Below are 7,500 nucleotides of genomic sequence, written 5' to 3'. Positions count from 1 at the left end.
CTCTCTCTTTCTCTCTCTTTCACACACCCCCATTCTCTCTGAAAAAATCTGTGTTTTGTCCACTATCCTGTCATTAATCTTCCAGTGACTGTAACTGACACAAAGGGCGGAAGGATGGAAAGACAAAGAAGCAGTATATTGTGATGATGTGGAAAATATTACAAACAATCCTAGCATAGAGCCGAGCAGCTGAGAGTTAAAGATTTTGCTGAATGGTTCAGCTCATTTATTAGCTAGTCCACTGGTCACTTAACTCAAGAAGCTAAAAACTAGTTTACTAGTTAAGTGCATTAATACAGAAACAAAGAGTATTATCATTATGACTGTCATCCTCTTCTAACCGAGTTTCTAATGTAGCACATCGTGTTTGTCTCTAGACAGGAAGTCAGCAAGTTGTTTATCAGTGTTGGTTATGAGATTCAGCATTCTGTCCTCACGTCATGCATAAGAGATATTTGAGTCTGGCTAGCATCTTTATTTTCTCTCATGTTTAATCGACTGCATGTTGTGCTTTTTTACTGAACATTGTTTACCACGGTTTTGTCAGCGTTTCAACATACCTGCACGTTCCTGATTCTGAAATGATTGTCTTACATGCACGCTTTTAATATGTCCTAAAAAAATCTGTCTACCGTCAACTAGATTGTCTCAGTCAGGCTGTGGGATTCAGAACAGCATCAAGATGCATAAATGTAAAATGCATTAAGTTTAAACACAACATTCCAATACTTTGTCCACAACCTGAGCTCCTGCTTCATCATCACATACTGGTATAGTGACGAACACTGTTGCCGCTGACCCAATTCATCAATATCACGCTGTCTTTAAAATCCCAAGATACACCAAACATATCACACCCTTATGTGGTTCTTCCCCAAACTGTTGCCACAAAGTCAGAAGCACACAATTGTATAGAACGTCTCTGTGTGCTGTAGCATCTCTGTGCACAAAGCGAGCTCCATGAAGACATGGTGTGTGAAGGTTGGAGTGGAAGAACTCGAGTGTCCTGCACAGAGCCCTGACCTCAACCCCACTGAACACCTTTGGGATGAACTGGAACACCGACTGAACCCCAGACCTCCTCGACATCCCAACATCAGCGCCTGACCTCACTAATGCTCTTGTAGCTGAATGAACACAAATCCCCACAGCCACGCTCCAACATCTAGTGGAAAGCTTCCCAGAAGAGTGGAGCTCATTATAACAGCAAAGGAGGGACCAATTCCATGCCAGTGGTTTTAGAATGGACACATATATATGGACATATTTCTGGCCATATACGATATACGATATAAGATGTACGATATATGATAACTCCTCCCCCAGGGGCAAGGCTTCTCCCCTCACCTGAGAGGATCATCCCATTCTTTTCCAGGACAGAACCGCGGCCCCAGACATGAAGGTGCTGATTTTCATCTGAGTCGCTTCACATTCAGAGATCCAGTTCAAATGGTGCCAAGAAAACATCATCTTCTGCAAATAACAGGGGATGTCACTTCTACCCCTCCATACTAGCCATCTCTCCAACCTTGATATCCTGGCCGTGAATACCTCAAACAACGGTGGAGACAAGGTGTACACTTGTCGCAGTCTGACACCCACCTTAAACAGTTTTGACTAAACAATTAGACTCATAACGTCATAGACAACAAACACAATTCAGCAGTGCGTTTGCAGAGCCGCACTCCTCACAGGTGCTTTGATTTATAGAAGTGACATATAAAAGCAGTACTAGCCAAAGTTTTTAGGATCTAATGTGCTGGCCATAGCTTGTTTATTTTGAACTGGATCTGCTCTTTCTCCATCCACGCTATGATTCTGGTTTTCAAAATAAATCTGAGCTATGGGTTACACAGGATGAACCAGAACCAGAAACAAGCACTGATCTGTTTTACAGACTCAGCTGTAGCACAGCCTGAACATGCTTCTCAGTCTGGGCTTCAAGGACTTCCAGTCAAATTCAGGGAAAGGAAGAGTTAGTATGAAATACAAGCCTGTCATATCCTTCTAACAGAAAATACGATGGACAGTCACTAAAGGTTAGAACCTGCTTGATTCGATTCCAAAGTGAAATTGCATCACATCCAGAGGTTATTGCAGAACTGAGAATAATTCTGAAAAAAAAATAAAATCTTAAGAGGTACCATATATGCTTCGGCTGTATGTGTAAATGTTTGAAATGTGTAAAATGACTAATGAGCTCAGGTCTTACATTTCAGTCTCAAGTTCAAATGAATTGTGTCCCGTATCCTTAGGGGGCCAAGCACCGAAGATGAGCAGTCACACTTTTGGAATTGTATGTTTTCTTATTATTAGGGGGCCAAGATTATTATTATTATTATTTGATACATTAGTCTATGGCAGTCCATGTAATGCTTCATATGCTTTTTATGAAATTTTTATGAAACAGTTATAGAGAAAAGTCTCAGCGTCCTACACAGCAATTTTGATGTATGCCAGTAAAGTGCTCTTGTGCAAACGTACAACAAATTTGGACATTTATTTACAATAATAACGCCGCAACCCAATGTCATAGAACTTCAATTCAACTGACAGCATGATGCTGGAGATCAACGGATTCCATGACGTTAACGTCCACCAGAAAGTGAGGGCACATCTCGGCAACAGTGTGAGGTATTCAGACCAGACTTTGTAGGGAAGCGAAGGACCACAACCTACAGGACTCTGAAAGTTTTGTCTAAATTCGCCTCTAGGGGGTGCTATTATTTCCAAATTCCGTAAACCTGCACATAACTTTTCAAACGCTCAACTTCAAATCATGATTCTTCTTTCCGTTGATTCCATAGAAAGAGCCGCGTGTTGTTGATGTAAGAAATTTGTGGCAACTGTCCTGTCCGCTGCTCCTCCTTCACTGAAAATGTTTATATAAAGAGTATGGGGAAGCGTGATTCCTCCCTAAAGGGCTTCTATTAGCGTTTGTTGTAGTTACCATATTTGACCACTAGATGCAATAATAAATGTCTGGAAGTTCAGTGGGGCAGTGCGCACATCATCTAGAAAGGTGAGCAGATCAGGACGGGACACGAACTTATATCTGTCAATTAGATTAACATTTGTTGAACTGCTGATATAAAGACTTAACAAAAGTTTCTGGGAAACATTCACAAAACAGACTTGTGTTTCACGCACATCATTAAGCTGTTCATTATTCACTAATTAATGTTTTTGTGAGATGCATCACAGATTATTTTCCGATTATTAAGATGCATGTAAATGCAGTATTTGTAAAGAGGTGAAAAATGATACATAAGACATGAATTTCCAGCTCATTTAAATACCAAAATGGCACAAACCACAAAAAAACAGCCTCAAAGAAATATTTGGAATAGTTAAGGTTAGCATGAGGGGTTAGTGGTTACAGCTTTTCCAACAAATTCCTACAATAACCTCAGGTTTCTTTTCTGGGCCTGTAGGTGGATTTTTATTTAAAGTCTTCAATACTGTATTGTGTTGGAAAAATGACTCCGTCTCCTTCGGTTTCTCTGTCTTTGTTTTCTTGACATTTGGAGTCCCTTTTTCCCCAATACACAAACCCACATGGAAAGTTCATTCATAACCGTGCACAGAAGGCTGTCTCAGGAATATCCGCTGTCCCTTAGACCCAGGAGACACGCTGTAACGACTCGCACAGAAAGCACTGGTGAATGTATGCAGACTTCATACAGTAGTGGGGCTGTTTATTAGTTAATCAGGTTCAGCAGCTGGTTTTTACACATCTGTAGCATTCTCCCCATTTAGCACATATGCATTAAGAATGTAAAGAATCTGCGCTTACTGTTAGCACATGGCCTGACAGATTCATCACACGTGCTACAAGAGCGTACAAAGTGTTCATCACTCCAGCTGAGTGCGCGTTGACGAGATTAAGTGAATCAAACACAGTGATGCTGATTAAAAAAAATGGAAAGAAAGAAAGAAAGAAAGAAAGAAAGAACTCTATACTCGGGGTGTAACATGCAATGCCACTGTCTCTATCTGTATATAAGTAAATAAGTAAATCTTTGGTAACCCCCCATCTCATGGGAACAGTGCAGTAATGCAGTGTCACTTTAATACTGTTGTGTGTTTGTGTTTTTGTGCATTCTTGATGTGTCTCTTTTATATTTTTTATAATTATATATTTTTTGATTTTTTATATCTTTATATCTGCTGCTGTAACAATGCAAATTTCCCCACTGGGGCACGAAGAAAGGATTATCTTATCTTATCTTATCTTATCTGTATATGTGTCTGTATCTGTTTAGCGCTCCAAATATCTGTACAAACTAGTCGTTTATTTTAAACTACCGCAACCATGAAGTGATTTATTTTTGTTTAATCTCTAACCTTGCCTAAGATAAGGTCAGTTTAAGGCAATAGAAAATGGCTTCATCTCTTAAGTGACACAAGTGTGTCTGACCTACACTACTGACCCTTGAACTACACACACACACACACACACACACACACACTCACACACACATTATGATGGTTGGGTGTGAAGCCCTGAAATAAACAGCTGAAGGTGTCTGATTTAGCACCAGACCAGCCGTGTTAAGCTCTGTGTAAACACTGACTCGAGCTTCCTGACTCTTTATTGCAAAAGTTTGCACACACACACACACACATACACACACACATACATATGGTTTGGAATTCATTTTGGTGAATATTAGGGAAATACTTAAAATAGAATTTTTAATTATTACTTTTTTAAAATGTTGCTCTGAATGCAATATACACAGCTCAGTACATTGGAAAAAGTTCTGTATTTGTACACATGTACATTCGTCTTCAAAGAAATCACACACACACACACACACACACACACACACACATTGCTTTTACTGTCTCTGTGAAGACATTAATCATCCAAGAAGATTATAAGCTTTGTTAACTATGGACTTGTTACCATTTTTTTATATTAATGCGCTCATTCTAATTTGTTATCAATTCTACAGCAACTGTTCGTTACCAGGGACTTTTATGGAAGGAGTCTCCAGTGTCAGCACTCTGTAACAGTAAGTTTCCACCACAGGAAAATCTTCAGGACAGAGGAGTTTGTACTTTCTGGTTTCTGGTTTGGTAACAGGACAGCCCATGTGTTGTTTTTTTGTTTTGTTTTGTTTTGTTCTTTGCGTTCTTATTAACTTAAGAGAGAAAAACAGGCTAATGAGGGAGTGACTATTTACAGCTGCTATAACGTAAGTGATAACAGGAAATAACTTCTTTCACGGATGTTCCACATCATTCAACAAAACTGTAAAAAGAACAAAAAGCAGAACAATTTGCTCTTTAATTAATGAATAAGACTGTCATCCTCACCAAATCGCTGTGGTGCAAGAGGAATAAAACACTTTGTGCTGAAAATAATCTACATCAGGTTGGTTATATTTACTCCACCTCGGGTGTTATTTTTAACCGGTGATTATTTTTCTACAACAGCACACCCCCAGGTTTTTTATTCCTTACATATCATTGTTTGTCATAGCTATGTCTTTACTTTTCACAACTCTTAAGACGAAAACTGTAGCACAATGCTTCAACTGCGGTGCGTTACTGATACAGCAAAGACACGACCAACTGCTGATACGTCTAGTGCCTCTTGGCGTCTCAAATCTCATGGATGGAATTAAAATATTGGTAACATCTTAAGGAATGAAATGGCTTCAGTCCAAAAGGGAAGGAAAAGTTCAGTGACAGTTTTACATGAGGTTTGAGTTGAGTGAATTTTGTATCATATAGAGACAGAGCAGGGGGCATCAAGGGTCTGGTTATGATTTCTGAGAACAGAAATCACTCTGCATGGTGCATGTCTGTGTAATCAGTGCAGCTGTACACAAGTAAGTGTGTTTATTGCTTACAAGTGTGTGTGTGTGTGTGTGTGTGTGTGTGTGGGAGAGGGAGAGAGAGAGGGAGAGAGAGTGCCTGAGGGTTTCCCGTGTACCTCCTGCTGTTTTTCTGAGTCTTTATTTGCTCAGATTGTTAGTGAGGAGTAACAGAAAGTGCTGACTCGAGATTTAGTGTCAGGGCTGTTTCGCTGACTCAGCACCTTGTGTTTCTTCTGCCACATGACATCTCTACGTTTCTCAAACACGACCCTACCACTGTACTTGATTAAAAGAGCGTATATTGTATATAAAGTGTATAATGCATTTAATTCCCTCAGTATTGGTGACAGTAATTGAAGTAAATGATGTGTGAACGGGATATTCAGGCATATTTATATTTCAGTTTACACTATACAGAGAGAATATTCCACTGTCTTGTGCTGAGTGGAGAGACAGAGAGAGAGAAAAAGAGAGAGAAAGAGAGAGAGAGAGAGAGAGAGAGAGAGAGAGAGAGATGCAGATGTTAGATGCTAGAACCCAGTGACAGCGTGAAAAATGGTTTCCAGTGTCTCGGAGCAGAGCTGTCGTGTTGTAATGAGCTTCAGAAAGCACAGGGGGCCAAAACAGGGGCATTAACACAGAACAGACTGAACCTACTGACATCCTAGATTGGAAACAGGAGGGTGTGTGTGTGTGTGTGTGTGTGTGTGCCCCAAACACATTTCACACAGATGAATATTAAGCTCATGAATCAACATCATAAATCTATTCATGCTATTCTTTCTCCAACACTGTATCTGTCTATCTGTTTCTTCTCCATTCTTTATTTCTCTTCCCTTGAGGCTTCACAGAATCTAATAAAAATCTGCCGAATACCGGGAACACCGGGAACACTGGGAACACCGGGAACACTGGGAACACTGGGAACGCTCACAGCCACTTCACGGCGGCTTCTGTCCGAAGGGAGGACTAACACACTACACACTCGACACGCTAATACAGCTAATATAGTTTTCTTCACTGTCTCATTGCACCTGTATATCAACTTCCAACAGTGACAACAAGAGCTTTTATCCAAGCAGATATTGTTCTCAGCTAAGCGAAGCAAACGATAGCCAGCTTTCCGAATTTTAAGTGTACTAATCCGTAATATATAAATATAATAAATATAATTTCACTCAGCAGCAAACCAGGTGCCACATTCAAGTCCTAAAACAGCAAAAGCTTAAGAGATTTATAGTCATGTTTTATATCAAACAATAAACGCTCTCTCCAGTCTGCTATTAACAATTCGATCAGTGCTACTACGACAACATTTTTCATAAATCATAAATCAGTTGCTCAAGAATACCATGATTATTATGAATATTATAAATTAATCAAGAAGACAACACCATGACATCATTAATTACTCAAAAACGCCATGACATCATCAACTGCTCAATTAATTTATTATTCAGTAGACACATTGTAGTGACTAATACGGAACTGAACTGTGAATTCGATGCATTTATCTTTAATAAGTTTTCAAAGATCTAATCATTATTATGAAACTTACTCACTGTGGCTTGTTCACTACATCCATAATTAAATCAGTTATACCTCAAAAGCAACTATATATATATATATATATATATATATATATATATATATATATATATAACCAGAT

At 39.2% G+C, this 7,500-nt stretch overlaps 1 protein-coding gene and 1 long non-coding RNA gene across 3 annotated transcripts in view; one reads left to right on the top strand and one right to left on the bottom strand.

Moving 5' to 3' along the window:
- LOC128320207 (uncharacterized) overlaps positions 1-7,417 on the top strand; it is a 40,751-nt gene extending 33,334 nt beyond the window's left edge. The window contains exons 5-6 of one of the 2 annotated variants that reach the window (XR_008303664.1): positions 4,962-5,021; positions 6,674-7,417. This is a non-coding gene — a long non-coding RNA (uncharacterized LOC128320207). Of the gene's footprint in view, positions 1-4,961 lie in introns of both variants that reach the window. The other variant, XR_008303663.1, reaches the window with a different exon arrangement.
- megf6 (multiple EGF like domains 6) overlaps positions 1-7,500 on the bottom strand; it is a 61,444-nt gene that overhangs the window by 47,596 nt on the left and 6,348 nt on the right. The gene's annotated exons all lie outside the window — the stretch shown is intronic.

This window comes from Pangasianodon hypophthalmus, chromosome 14 (assembly GCF_027358585.1).
Source record: "Pangasianodon hypophthalmus isolate fPanHyp1 chromosome 14, fPanHyp1.pri, whole genome shotgun sequence".
Taxonomy (NCBI): domain Eukaryota; kingdom Metazoa; phylum Chordata; class Actinopteri; order Siluriformes; family Pangasiidae; genus Pangasianodon; species Pangasianodon hypophthalmus.
Note: the sequence above shows the minus strand (reverse complement) of the source record. Positions and strands in the feature narration are given on the sequence as shown.